Raw genomic sequence first — 14,898 nt, forward strand, 5'->3', positions numbered from 1 at the left:
TCCGAGCTTCTGCGGGCCTCTCTCTTTCACTGGTGCATGCCGGTAGCTGGTCCCAACATCCACAAAGTGTGTGTGTATTATTGGTTGTATTTTATGGGGGTAGGAGGGTAGTGTGTATATTGTGTGTGTGGGAGTATTATATTGTGTGTAGAGGTGCAGAGGAGAGTACTAGATTGTGTATCTTGTGTAAGGGTGTTGTGTATATTGTGTTTGGAGCTATAATATTATTGGGGAGATTAGTATTGAGGAGGTATTATAGTGTGTATTGTGGGGAGTATTAGTGTGTGTATTGTTTGTGGGTGACAGATGCTGGGGGTATGCAGCAATCCCTGCACTGAGGTCCGAGGCGGCTCTGCATCGCTCGCACACACTGTGGATGACCAAGCATGTGCCCATGATAATCATGGCCTTAGAGGGATGAGTGTGTCAGAGCCTAGAAGGGGCATATATATGATGGAGGAGGGAGGAGGAGGAGGGAGGAGGAGGAGATGATAGCATTGTAAAAGTTAACAAGATAGTTAGTTTAAGCAGAAAGTGAGGAGAGGTTAGAGATAAGGGTAGATGTCAGAGGAGAGAGTTCAATTAAGCTGAGGTATCGAGTAGGAAAGGGGTGAGGGGAATGAGAGGTGGTGGATGAGAGCAGAAGAGGTCATGTACAAATAGACCTTGTTAGTCAGAGAGCAGTCATTCCAGAGGGCACGTGAGAAGTGAAGAGTAAAGTGAGACATGGAATGTGGATTACATTAGATGGGTTAATACGCTTAGCAGGGAGGTGGAGAGAGAGAGGCAAGAGGCAGAGAGTGGTGCAGGGGTTGAGGAAGAGATGTTGCATGTACCTTATCAGAACATTAAAGAACATCAATTCACACTGGTGCAGAGTTGATGATGAATCCAGTTCACCTCCAATTCAATTTTAACAGAAATGTTTCATTCTTCATTACTGAAAAAAAAGAAAAGTAAAAAACATTTCATTACTATTTTCAAAATGGATTGAATTCCCCCAACAATGACTATGTGTTACCAATATATCCCTCTCAGTCCCACTGCAGCATATACTGTACCAGTGTGAAAGTAGGAAGGTACACAGTACCGGTAAAACAATACGTGCCGGTACTATGCACCATATGAATTATAAGGGGATGTAAATCTCCCAGTCTCTCTCCATATCCGCAACAGAGCGGGCTCCGGTCAGTGGCATGGATGCCCATATATGGGTATGCTCATATTTGGGCATCCCATGTCACTGACCGGAGCCGGCTCTGAGTATAGGGATATATGCGGAGACGCAGAGGTGCAAGGAAATGGGAGGAGGCACGGTGAGAAACAGGGAGAGACCACAGGAAGATAGAGGGCAACAACTTCCACAAGGTACTTGTATGGGTATAATTGTTTGTATTTTGTGCAGAGGGGGTAATTTCAGATAAAATACAATTCTCCACCCTCTACGAAACAATTCCACTTTGTTCAGTAAGCCAGAAAGTCTTGGTCCCATGTGGACTGAATTTAATGCAAATAAGGTCCTTAATACACAAGTAAAGAATAAAGTTACTTATTCTCTACTGTAAGAAGTGCCACATTGCCCACTATTTGGGTCCTGTGCCCAGATTGTGACCATGCATGGCAGAGGTGAGATTCCCCCAACTCCAATTTGCTACACTCTCCAAGAGAGATAATTGTGATCAGAGGTGGAACTAGGGGAGGGTGTGAGCAGGGTCACTGCCCAGGGAGTAACCTGACTGGGGGCACGGAAATCTCATTTAGTGCATATGTTGCGGCACTGCATTGATTGACCGGTCAATCTGCACTGCTGCCTGTCACAGTGACATCCTGATCGGGCACTGTGATCAGCTATAGCACTGACCCAGGTGAGATAGTTCAGCACTTTACAAGGAGGGAACAGATGTTGTGGGTGACAGATGCTGGAGGTAGGCCAAGACTGTTGGCCAGAGTAACGTGGAGACTTACTGCACTCTGCATGCCCATCCTCTCCCTGACATCAGGGGAAGGAAGTGGCCCTGGGGTGTGTGTAGGTATGCCAGATGTCAGTGTATGCATAAGTAAGTATGCCTGTGTAGTGGGAGGTGTAGGGGCGTTAAGCTGGAGGACTTAAAACAGGCACAAAAGCACATAGATACCTCTGATTATACCGCACCAAATGCTGATAATATCATGCTGTAGCTGCACTTTACAGAAGATGATGCAGATGTCATCATTGGTTGGTGGGTTCATTAAATCAATCCATCATATCATAACCACACTGTGCATATGATGTACTGAATCAGTAACACCAGGAAGACATCTCCATGTTAGGAGTAGAGTTGAAGTTAACAGAATATGTCCAGCACTGTGGTGTGTAGCCCATAAATAATAATTGTGCACATTACCAGAACAACATACTGTCAACTGCAAGATCATTTTGCTGCTTGTAGCATATGCTCATCCTGTACAGTGTTGTAGTAGATCCGTCTCTTCAGTGTTCACTGCAACAAAAGTAAGACATTGCATTAATATTACAGACGTTTGGGGGCTGAAATCTCACTTCGCTGCGGACAATTTCCCTTTGCATAAGATTCTTGTGATTATGTCAATGATGATCAATAACTGCATCATAACACAGCCGCTCTATACAGAAGATGTACTTGCTCTCATTGGTCATTGAGGTAATACGTCACACAATGTACAGATATAGCAAGGATTATTTCTCCCACTTGTGCATTATGGCATTATGATGGGAAATGTTGTGAGATTCTGCATTATCAGCATCACTGAATCTTTTGGAAATTAAGTGATATTCTATGTTTTAATGCAATATTATGGGTGATCAGCCGGTAAAATAATAATAGCTTGCTGTATCTGTAGCCATGCTCTACCCATGATGTGCTGAACCAATGACTGCAGAGAGATTCAGAGTGGTAAACATGACTGGAACGCATCTCTGAATAATGGGCAGCAAAGCAGTGCAGAATAGGAGGTGAAAGTATTTAAAATGGAAGATCCTTAGCAGCTGTGTGGAGAGTAGACAGTACAGACTGACCAAGTAAATGGTAAAAGGAGTAACTTCAACATTACTTGGCTTTGTTCTCCACATTGAAGCTTTCCTCCTCTTTAAATCACTAATACTGATGCCATGTGTAACCTGTACTGAGAGTTATATAATCTACTGGCCTAGATGAAACCATATGATGCAAACAGGATCCATCCCACTCCAGATTCATAGAATTGAACCACCTCAACCTTTCATAACAATCACATAGAACTGCAGCTGTGCGCTACTGCACATGTTCTTGTTATGAATGGTAGTAGATGTGGTCCTTGGGTCTTTACTTCATACTGTAGCCACCCTCTACTCATGATGTATTGAATCAACGAAAACTTGCATGGTTCAGATCACAGGAAGGGGTAGAGTAGAGATGAAAATATTCAATGTGAAACCCGTAGCAGCCGGATTGTGTGGAGTCAATAAAACGACAAATACTAAATGGTAAATGAGAAATATACACATTGCTTATCTGTCTCTGTGTAGTAATTTTCCTTCTCTTCAACTGTCCTTCAAATTTTCTCTTTTGCAAGAAAAGGAACACATGGCTTCAATATTCACTTCTGTTCTGCAGTCATCCCTCCTGAAATAAAAGTTAAGCATTGCATTGTTATTATGATAATACATACAATAAACCTTGCTCCAAACCATTTGATGCAAAGCAAATCCACCTCCCACCCACAGCTGTGCTCCTTCTAGAGCATGCATGTCAAACTCCAGTCCTCGAGGGTCCCAAACAGGCCAGGTTTTCAGTAGGGATATCCTGAAAACCTGGCCTGTTTGCTGCCCTCGAGGACTGGAGTTTGACATCCTTGTTCTTGAGCTTCTACCACGCAAGTCATCCATGTGAGTGACACTGTACTGCAGTCCTGGTCTGCACACAATCTACTGAATCAATGACATCACACTGTAAAGGCAATCTACAAGATGTATTAGTTGTCCACACTTCCGAAATGTTACTTTTATGTCCAAATCACTTATTCCCATGACCTGATATTTGTATTTGTTATTTATAGGATTGTCACAAAGAGTTGATGAGGTCACCAAATGATAGTATGTAGAGAGAAAGAGAGATCTCAGAACAGAGCCCTGATGTATACCCACAGACAGATCAATAGAAGACGAAGACATGTTAGCAACAGAGATGGAGAATGTGTGACAGGAAAGTTATGATGAAAACCAGGATAGAACTGTGTTACGGATACCAAGAGAGAGTTTAGAATATGAAGGAGGAGAGTGATTGAGAGCATCAAACGCAGCAGATAGATCAAGTAGGATTAGTAGGGAAAAGTGACCTTGGGAATTTGCTTTAAGCACAGTCTGTAGAACGAGCTGTACGAAAGGCAGGTTGTAAAGGATCCAGGAGGGAATGTGATTTAAGAATGTTGACATTCTAGCAATTAGGAGACAAACAGCAGGAGGGATACAGGGCGGTAGTTAGTAAGGCACATAGGGTGTAGGTTGTTTCTGAGAAAAGGGTGACCACTACAGGCTTAAAGTAAGAGGGTAAAGAGCCAGAGAATAGGGAGGAATTGAAGATGTGGGTGAGAGTGGGGACTAAGAGATGCAGTAAGGTGTGAGGGGATACGATCTAGAGGGCATGTGGTAGAGGGAGAAGAGAAGATGATTAGCTTCCAGCTCTGTAAGAGAAGAAAAGGAGTCAAACGCAGAAGGAGAATTAGGTAGAAGGAGAGAAGGGGGAAGGGACAGAAGGAATCTCCTTGTGGGTGGCATCCACCTTGCCTCTGAAGTAGTCAAATGCTTGAGGAGAAGTGAAGGAAGGATGGCAAGTGTGAGAAGAAGGTTAGTGGAGGGAGTCAAATACAGGGGAAAAAAGACAGCGTAAATTAAATTTGTGTGTTGATGAATGTGGAAAAAAAAGTAGTGTGGTTTGGCCCCAGAGAGCAGCTTTATACAGGACTGGAGACATTTTTACTGTAGAAAAATCAAATATCAATTGTGTGATTTCCTTCATAGGCATTAAGAACAGCGAGTGGAAGTGTGATGAACATGTTTGGGAATTTAGCCAAGGGTGTGGGCTAGAGGGACAAGTGTGTCAGAGCCTAGAGGGGGCATATAGATAGGAGGATAGCATTGTAAGAGTTAATAAGATTGTTAGTTTAAGCGGAAAGAGAGAGAGAGGTTAGAGTAGATGTCAGAGGAGAGTTTAATTAAGCAGTGGAAAATCAGTGGGACAGGTAAGATGGGGTGAGGGGAATGACTGATTGTGAATGATGAGAGCAGAAGAGGTCATGTACAACTAGAGCCTTGTTAGTCAGAGAACGGACATTCCAGATGGCATAGGAGAAGGGAAGAGAAAAGTAAGGAAAGGAATGTGGATTACATTAGATAGGTTAACACTCTTAGCAGGGAGGCAGAGGCAGGGAGGCCCGATGTGTATATGAGCAGGTTCAAGATTATAAGAGATATCCCACACATCAGCAAACATAGAAGGAGACACAGAGATAGGTGTAGAGAGAGACAGAGATAGCTCTATGTAGAGAGAGAGGGACGTAGAGAGAATGAGACAGATAGGCGCAGAGAGAGGGGGCGCAGAGAGAGGAGGCGCCAAAAGAGGGGGAATAGCTGCAATAGAGGTCTGTACAAATGGTGCAGTGTGTAGACACATGCAAAGGTAGGGGAAGGAAAGAGGAGAACATGTGGATAAAAGCAGGAGTGTGGAAGTTAGAGAAATTAGAAAAGTTTAACAGAGGAGTGAGGAAACAGCAAGCAGAAAGAACAAGAGAGAGGTTACATTGGGATGACGTTCTGTGGTAAAGAGAAAATGCTAGGAGAGAGCTTTCAAATATTAGAGGACATGAATTGAGGGAGCAAATGTATAAATCAAAACCTGAGGGGGAGGTATAGCACGAAAGCTTGCACAGCAGATTATAGTCTTAATGTTGCGTGTACCTGTCAGGGTATTCAAGAAGTTAAATTCTCACAAGTGCAGAGTTCATGATGAAATGCTGAATCTAGTCCCCCTCCAATTTAATTTTAATATAACTTTTCCATTCTTCATTACTGCAAAAAGCAAACAAAACAAAACCACATTGCATTACTATTTTCAAAATGGATTGAATGGCATATTCAACAGTGACTGTGTGATGCCAATATTCCCCACTCACTCGTAGTGAAGCACATATTGTACTAGTGTTGAAAGTAGGCCGGTAGAGTCAGGTACGCAGTACTGATAAAACAATAAGTGCCCGTCGTAAGTACCAGCTCCGCAACAGTGCGGGCATCACATTAGTGACGTGGATGAACATATATGGATAAGCCCATATTAAGGCATCACGTGACCAGAGCCGTCACTGACTGGGTATACGTAAAGACGCAGGGAGATGCAAGGAAAGGGAGGGAGAGAGACAGGGAGAAGATGTGAAACGGAGGAAGGCACGGATGGAGGGAGTTCTTCCGAGCTTCTGCGGGCCTCTCTCTTTCACTGGTGCATGCCGGTAGCTGGTCCCAACATCCACAAAGTGTGTGTGTATTATTGGTTGTATTTTATGGGGGTAGGAGGGTAGTGTGTATATTGTGTGTGTGGGAGTATTATATTGTGTGTAGAGGTGCAGAGGAGAGTACTAGATTGTGTATCTTGTGTAAGGGTGTTGTGTATATTGTGTTTGGAGCTATAATATTATTGGGGAGATTAGTATTGAGGAGGTATTATAGTGTGTATTGTGGGGAGTATTAGTGTGTGTATTGTTTGTGGGTGACAGATGCTGGGGGTATGCAGCAATCCCTGCACTGAGGTCCGAGGCGGCTCTGCATCGCTCGCACACACTGTGGATGACCAAGCATGTGCCCATGATAATCATGGCCTTAGAGGGATGAGTGTGTCAGAGCCTAGAAGGGGCATATATATGATGGAGGAGGGAGGAGGAGGAGGGAGGAGGAGGAGATGATAGCATTGTAAAAGTTAACAAGATAGTTAGTTTAAGCAGAAAGTGAGGAGAGGTTAGAGATAAGGGTAGATGTCAGAGGAGAGAGTTCAATTAAGCTGAGGTATCGAGTAGGAAAGGGGTGAGGGGAATGAGAGGTGGTGGATGAGAGCAGAAGAGGTCATGTACAAATAGACCTTGTTAGTCAGAGAGCAGTCATTCCAGAGGGCACGTGAGAAGTGAAGAGTAAAGTGAGACATGGAATGTGGATTACATTAGATGGGTTAATACGCTTAGCAGGGAGGTGGAGAGAGAGAGGCAAGAGGCAGAGAGTGGTGCAGGGGTTGAGGAAGAGATGTTGCATGTACCTTATCAGAACATTAAAGAACATCAATTCACACTGGTGCAGAGTTGATGATGAATCCAGTTCACCTCCAATTCAATTTTAACAGAAATGTTTCATTCTTCATTACTGAAAAAAAAGAAAAGTAAAAAACATTTCATTACTATTTTCAAAATGGATTGAATTCCCCCAACAATGACTATGTGTTACCAATATATCCCTCTCAGTCCCACTGCAGCATATACTGTACCAGTGTGAAAGTAGGAAGGTACACAGTACCGGTAAAACAATACGTGCCGGTACTATGCACCATATGAATTATAAGGGGATGTAAATCTCCCAGTCTCTCTCCATATCCGCAACAGAGCGGGCTCCGGTCAGTGGCATGGATGCCCATATATGGGTATGCTCATATTTGGGCATCCCATGTCACTGACCGGAGCCGGCTCTGAGTATAGGGATATATGCGGAGACGCAGAGGTGCAAGGAAATGGGAGGAGGCACGGTGAGAAACAGGGAGAGACCACAGGAAGATAGAGGGCAACAACTTCCACAAGGTACTTGTATGGGTATAATTGTTTGTATTTTGTGCAGAGGGGGTAATTTCAGATAAAATACAATTCTCCACCCTCTACGAAACAATTCCACTTTGTTCAGTAAGCCAGAAAGTCTTGGTCCCATGTGGACTGAATTTAATGCAAATAAGGTCCTTAATACACAAGTAAAGAATAAAGTTACTTATTCTCTACTGTAAGAAGTGCCACATTGCCCACTATTTGGGTCCTGTGCCCAGATTGTGACCATGCATGGCAGAGGTGAGATTCCCCCAACTCCAATTTGCTACACTCTCCAAGAGAGATAATTGTGATCAGAGGTGGAACTAGGGGAGGGTGTGAGCAGGGTCACTGCCCAGGGAGTAACCTGACTGGGGGCACGGAAATCTCATTTAGTGCATATGTTGCGGCACTGCATTGATTGACCGGTCAATCTGCACTGCTGCCTGTCACAGTGACATCCTGATCGGGCACTGTGATCAGCTATAGCACTGACCCAGGTGAGATAGTTCAGCACTTTACAAGGAGGGAACAGATGTTGTGGGTGACAGATGCTGGAGGTAGGCCAAGACTGTTGGCCAGAGTAACGTGGAGACTTACTGCACTCTGCATGCCCATCCTCTCCCTGACATCAGGGGAAGGAAGTGGCCCTGGGGTGTGTGTAGGTATGCCAGATGTCAGTGTATGCATAAGTAAGTATGCCTGTGTAGTGGGAGGTGTAGGGGCGTTAAGCTGGAGGACTTAAAACAGGCACAAAAGCACATAGATACCTCTGATTATACCGCACCAAATGCTGATAATATCATGCTGTAGCTGCACTTTACAGAAGATGATGCAGATGTCATCATTGGTTGGTGGGTTCATTAAATCAATCCATCATATCATAACCACACTGTGCATATGATGTACTGAATCAGTAACACCAGGAAGACATCTCCATGTTAGGAGTAGAGTTGAAGTTAACAGAATATGTCCAGCACTGTGGTGTGTAGCCCATAAATAATAATTGTGCACATTACCAGAACAACATACTGTCAACTGCAAGATCATTTTGCTGCTTGTAGCATATGCTCATCCTGTACAGTGTTGTAGTAGATCCGTCTCTTCAGTGTTCACTGCAACAAAAGTAAGACATTGCATTAATATTACAGACGTTTGGGGGCTGAAATCTCACTTCGCTGCGGACAATTTCCCTTTGCATAAGATTCTTGTGATTATGTCAATGATGATCAATAACTGCATCATAACACAGCCGCTCTATACAGAAGATGTACTTGCTCTCATTGGTCATTGAGGTAATACGTCACACAATGTACAGATATAGCAAGGATTATTTCTCCCACTTGTGCATTATGGCATTATGATGGGAAATGTTGTGAGATTCTGCATTATCAGCATCACTGAATCTTTTGGAAATTAAGTGATATTCTAGGTTTTAATGCAATATTATGGGTGATCAGCCGGTAAAATAATAATAGCTTGCTGTATCTGTAGCCATGCTCTACCCATGATGTGCTGAACCAATGACTGCAGAGAGATTCAGAGTGGTAAACATGACTGGAACGCATCTCTGAATAATGGGCAGCAAAGCAGTGCAGAATAGGAGGTGAAAGTATTTAAAATGGAAGATCCTTAGCAGCTGTGTGGAGAGTAGACAGTACAGACTGACCAAGTAAATGGTAAAAGGAGTAACTTCAACATTACTTGGCTTTGTTCTCCACATTGAAGCTTTCCTCCTCTTTAAATCACTAATACTGATGCCATGTGTAACCTGTACTGAGAGTTATATAATCTACTGGCCTAGATGAAACCATATGATGCAAACAGGATCCATCCCACTCCAGATTCATAGAATTGAACCACCTCAACCTTTCATAACAATCACATAGAACTGCAGCTGTGCGCTACTGCACATGTTCTTGTTATGAATGGTAGTAGATGTGGTCCTTGGGTCTTTACTTCATACTGTAGCCACCCTCTACTCATGATGTATTGAATCAACGAAAACTTGCATGGTTCAGATCACAGGAAGGGGTAGAGTAGAGATGAAAATATTCAATGTGAAACCCGTAGCAGCCGGATTGTGTGGAGTCAATAAAACGACAAATACTAAATGGTAAATGAGAAATATACACATTGCTTATCTGTCTCTGTGTAGTAATTTTCCTTCTCTTCAACTGTCCTTCAAATTTTCTCTTTTGCAAGAAAAGGAACACATGGCTTCAATATTCACTTCTGTTCTGCAGTCATCCCTCCTGAAATAAAAGTTAAGCATTGCATTGTTATTATGATAATACATACAATAAACCTTGCTCCAAACCATTTGATGCAAAGCAAATCCACCTCCCACCCACAGCTGTGCTCCTTCTAGAGCATGCATGTCAAACTCCAGTCCTCGAGGGTCCCAAACAGGCCAGGTTTTCAGTAGGGATATCCTGAAAACCTGGCCTGTTTGCTGCCCTCGAGGACTGGAGTTTGACATCCTTGTTCTTGAGCTTCTACCACGCAAGTCATCCATGTGAGTGACACTGTACTGCAGTCCTGGTCTGCACACAATCTACTGAATCAATGACATCACACTGTAAAGGCAATCTACAAGATGTATTAGTTGTCCACACTTCCGAAATGTTACTTTTATGTCCAAATCACTTATTCCCATGACCTGATATTTGTATTTGTTATTTATAGGATTGTCACAAAGAGTTGATGAGGTCACCAAATGATAGTATGTAGAGAGAAAGAGAGATCTCAGAACAGAGCCCTGATGTATACCCACAGACAGATCAATAGAAGACGAAGACATGTTAGCAACAGAGATGGAGAATGTGTGACAGGAAAGTTATGATGAAAACCAGGATAGAACTGTGTTACGGATACCAAGAGAGAGTTTAGAATATGAAGGAGGAGAGTGATTGAGAGCATCAAACGCAGCAGATAGATCAAGTAGGATTAGTAGGGAAAAGTGACCTTGGGAATTTGCTTTAAGCACAGTCTGTAGAACGAGCTGTACGAAAGGCAGGTTGTAAAGGATCCAGGAGGGAATGTGATTTAAGAATGTTGACATTCTAGCAATTAGGAGACAAACAGCAGGAGGGATACAGGGCGGTAGTTAGTAAGGCACATAGGGTGTAGGTTGTTTCTGAGAAAAGGGTGACCACTACAGGCTTAAAGTAAGAGGGTAAAGAGCCAGAGAATAAGGAGGAATTGAAGATGTGGGTGAGAGTGGGGACTAAGAGATGCAGTAAGGTGTGAGGGGATACGATCTAGAGGGCATGTGGTAGAGGGAGAAGAGAAGATGATTAGCTTCCAGCTCTGTAAGAGAAGAAAAGGAGTCAAATGCAGAAGGAGAATTAGGTAGAAGGAGAGAAGGGGGAAGGGACAGAAGGAATCTCCTTGTGGGTGGCATCCACCTTGCCTCTGAAGTAGTCAAATGCTTGAGGAGAAGTGAAGGAAGGATGGCAAGTGTGAGGAGAAGGTTAGTGGAGGGAGTCAAATACAGGGAAAAAAAGACAGCGTAAATTAAATTTGAGTGTTGATGAATGTGAAAAAAAAGTAGTGTGGTTTGGCCCCAAAGAGCAGCTTTATACAGGACTGGAGACATTTTTACTGTAGAAAAATCAAATATCAATTGTGTGATTTCCTTCATAGGCATTAAGAACAGCGAGTGGAAGTGTGATGAACATGTTTGGGAATTTAGCCAAGGGTGTGGGCTAGAGGGACAAGTGTGTCAGAGCCTAGAGGGGGCATATAGATAGGAGGATAGCATTGTAAGAGTTAATAAGATTGTTAGTTTAAGCGGAAAGAGAGAGAGAGGTTAGAGTAGATGTCAGAGGAGAGTTTAATTAAGCAGAGGAAAATCAGTGGGACAGGTAAGATGGGGTGAGGGGAATGACTGATTGTGAATGATGAGAGCAGAAGAGGTCATGTACAACTAGAGCCTTGTTAGTCAGAGAACGGGCATTCCAGATGGCATAGGAGAAGGGAAGAGAAAAGTAAGGAAAGGAATGTGGATTACATTAGATAGGTTAACACTCTTAGCAGGGAGGCAGAGGCAGGGAGGCCCGATGTGTATATGAGCAGGTTCAAGATTATAAGAGATATCCCACACATCAGCAAACATAGAAGGAGACACAGAGATAGGTGTAGAGAGAGACAGAGATAGCTCTATGTAGAGAGAGAGGGACGTAGAGAGAATGAGACAGATAGGCGCAGAGAGAGGGGGCGCAGAGAGAGGAGGCGCCAAAAGAGGGGGCGCAGAGAGAGGGGGCACAGAGAATAGGATATTAAAGAGTGCTTTTCATTGAGCAGTGCAGAAATAGCTGCAATAGAGGTCTGTACAAATGGTGCAGTGTGTAGACACATGCAAAGGTAGGGGAAGGAAAGAGGAGAACATGTGGATAAAAGCAGGAGTGTGGAAGTTAGAGAAATTAGAAAAGTTTAACAGAGGAGTGAGGAAACAGCAAGCAGAAAGAACAAGAGAGAGGTTACATTGGGATGACGTTCTGTGGTAAAGAGAAAATGCTAGGAGAGAGCTTTCAAATATTAGAGGACATGAATTGAGGGAGCAAATGTATAAATCAAAACCTGAGGGGGAGGTATAGCACGAAAGCTTGCACAGCAGATTATAGTCTTAATGTTGCGTGTACCTGTCAGGGTATTCAAGAAGTTAAATTCTCACAAGTGCAGAGTTCATGATGAAATGCTGAATCTAGTCCCCCTCCAATTTAATTTTAATATAACTTTTCCATTCTTCATTACTGCAAAAAGCAAACAAAACAAAACCACATTGCATTACTATTTTCAAAATGGATTGAATGGCATATTCAACAGTGACTGTGTGATGCCAATATTCCCCACTCACTCGTAGTGAAGCACATATTGTACTAGTGTTGAAAGTAGGCCGGTAGAGTCAGGTACGCAGTACTGATAAAACAATAAGTGCCGGTCGTAAGTACCAGCTCCGCAACAGTGCGGGCATCACATTAGTGACGTGGATGAACATATATGGATAAGCCCATATTAAGGCATCACGTGACCAGAGCCGTCACTGACTGGGTATACGTAAAGACGCAGGGAGATGGAAGGAAAGGGAGGGAGAGAGACAGGGAGAAGATGTGAAACGGAGGAAGGCACGGATGGAGGGAGTTCTTCCGAGCTTCTGCGGGCCTCTCTCTTTCACTGGTGCATGCCGGTAGCTGGTCCCAACATCCACAAAGTGTGTGTGTATTATTGGTTGTATTTTATGGGGGTAGGAGGGTAGTGTGTATATTGTGTGTGTGGGAGTATTATATTGTGTGTAGAGGTGCAGAGGAGAGTACTAGATTGTGTATCTTGTGTAAGGGTGTTGTGTATATTGTGTTTGGAGCTATAATATTATTGGGGAGATTAGTATTGAGGAGGTATTATAGTGTGTATTGTGGGGAGTATTAGTGTGTGTATTGTTTGTGGGTGACAGATGCTGGGGGTATGCAGCAATCCCTGCACTGAGGTCCGAGGCGGCTCTGCATCGCTCGCACACACTGTGGATGACCAAGCATGTGCCCATGATAATCATGGCCTTAGAGGGATGAGTGTGTCAGAGCCTAGAAGGGGCATATATATGATGGAGGAGGGAGGAGGAGGAGGGAGGAGGAGGAGATGATAGCATTGTAAAAGTTAACAAGATAGTTAGTTTAAGCAGAAAGTGAGGAGAGGTTAGAGATAAGGGTAGATGTCAGAGGAGAGAGTTCAATTAAGCTGAGGTATCGAGTAGGAAAGGGGTGAGGGGAATGAGAGGTGGTGGATGAGAGCAGAAGAGGTCATGTACAAATAGACCTTGTTAGTCAGAGAGCAGTCATTCCAGAGGGCACGTGAGAAGTGAAGAGTAAAGTGAGACATGGAATGTGGATTACATTAGATGGGTTAATACGCTTAGCAGGGAGGTGGAGAGAGAGAGGCAAGAGGCAGAGAGTGGTGCAGGGGTTGAGGAAGAGATGTTGCATGTACCTTATCAGAACATTAAAGAACATCAATTCACACTGGTGCAGAGTTGATGATGAATCCAGTTCACCTCCAATTCAATTTTAACAGAAATGTTTCATTCTTCATTACTGAAAAAAAAGAAAAGTAAAAAACATTTCATTACTATTTTCAAAATGGATTGAATTCCCCCAACAATGACTATGTGTTACCAATATATCCCTCTCAGTCCCACTGCAGCATATACTGTACCAGTGTGAAAGTAGGAAGGTACACAGTACCGGTAAAACAATACGTGCCGGTACTATGCACCATATGAATTATAAGGGGATGTAAATCTCCCAGTCTCTCTCCATATCCGCAACAGAGCGGGCTCCGGTCAGTGGCATGGATGCCCATATATGGGTATGCTCATATTTGGGCATCCCATGTCACTGACCGGAGCCGGCTCTGAGTATAGGGATATATGCGGAGACGCAGAGGTGCAAGGAAATGGGAGGAGGCACGGTGAGAAACAGGGAGAGACCACAGGAAGATAGAGGGCAACAACTTCCACAAGGTACTTGTATGGGTATAATTGTTTGTATTTTGTGCAGAGGGGGTAATTTCAGATAAAATACAATTCTCCACCCTCTACGAAACAATTCCACTTTGTTCAGTAAGCCAGAAAGTCTTGGTCCCATGTGGACTGAATTTAATGCAAATAAGGTCCTTAATACACAAGTAAAGAATAAAGTTACTTATTCTCTACTGTAAGAAGTGCCACATTGCCCACTATTTGGGTCCTGTGCCCAGATTGTGACCATGCATGGCAGAGGTGAGATTCCCCCAACTCCAATTTGCTACACTCTCCAAGAGAGATAATTGTGATCAGAGGTGGAACTAGGGGAGGGTGTGAGCAGGGTCACTGCCCAGGGAGTAACCTGACTGGGGGCACGGAAATCTCATTTAGTGCATATGTTGCGGCACTGCATTGATTGACCGGTCAATCTGCACTGCTGCCTGTCACAGTGACATCCTGATCGGGCACTGTGATCAGCTATAGCACTGACCCAGGTGAGATAGTTCAGCACTTTACAAGGAGGGAACAGATGTTGTGGGTGACAGATGCTGGAGGTAGGC

Source organism: Ascaphus truei, unplaced genomic scaffold (genome assembly GCF_040206685.1).
Source record: "Ascaphus truei isolate aAscTru1 unplaced genomic scaffold, aAscTru1.hap1 HAP1_SCAFFOLD_578, whole genome shotgun sequence".
Lineage (NCBI taxonomy): Eukaryota > Metazoa > Chordata > Amphibia > Anura > Ascaphidae > Ascaphus > Ascaphus truei.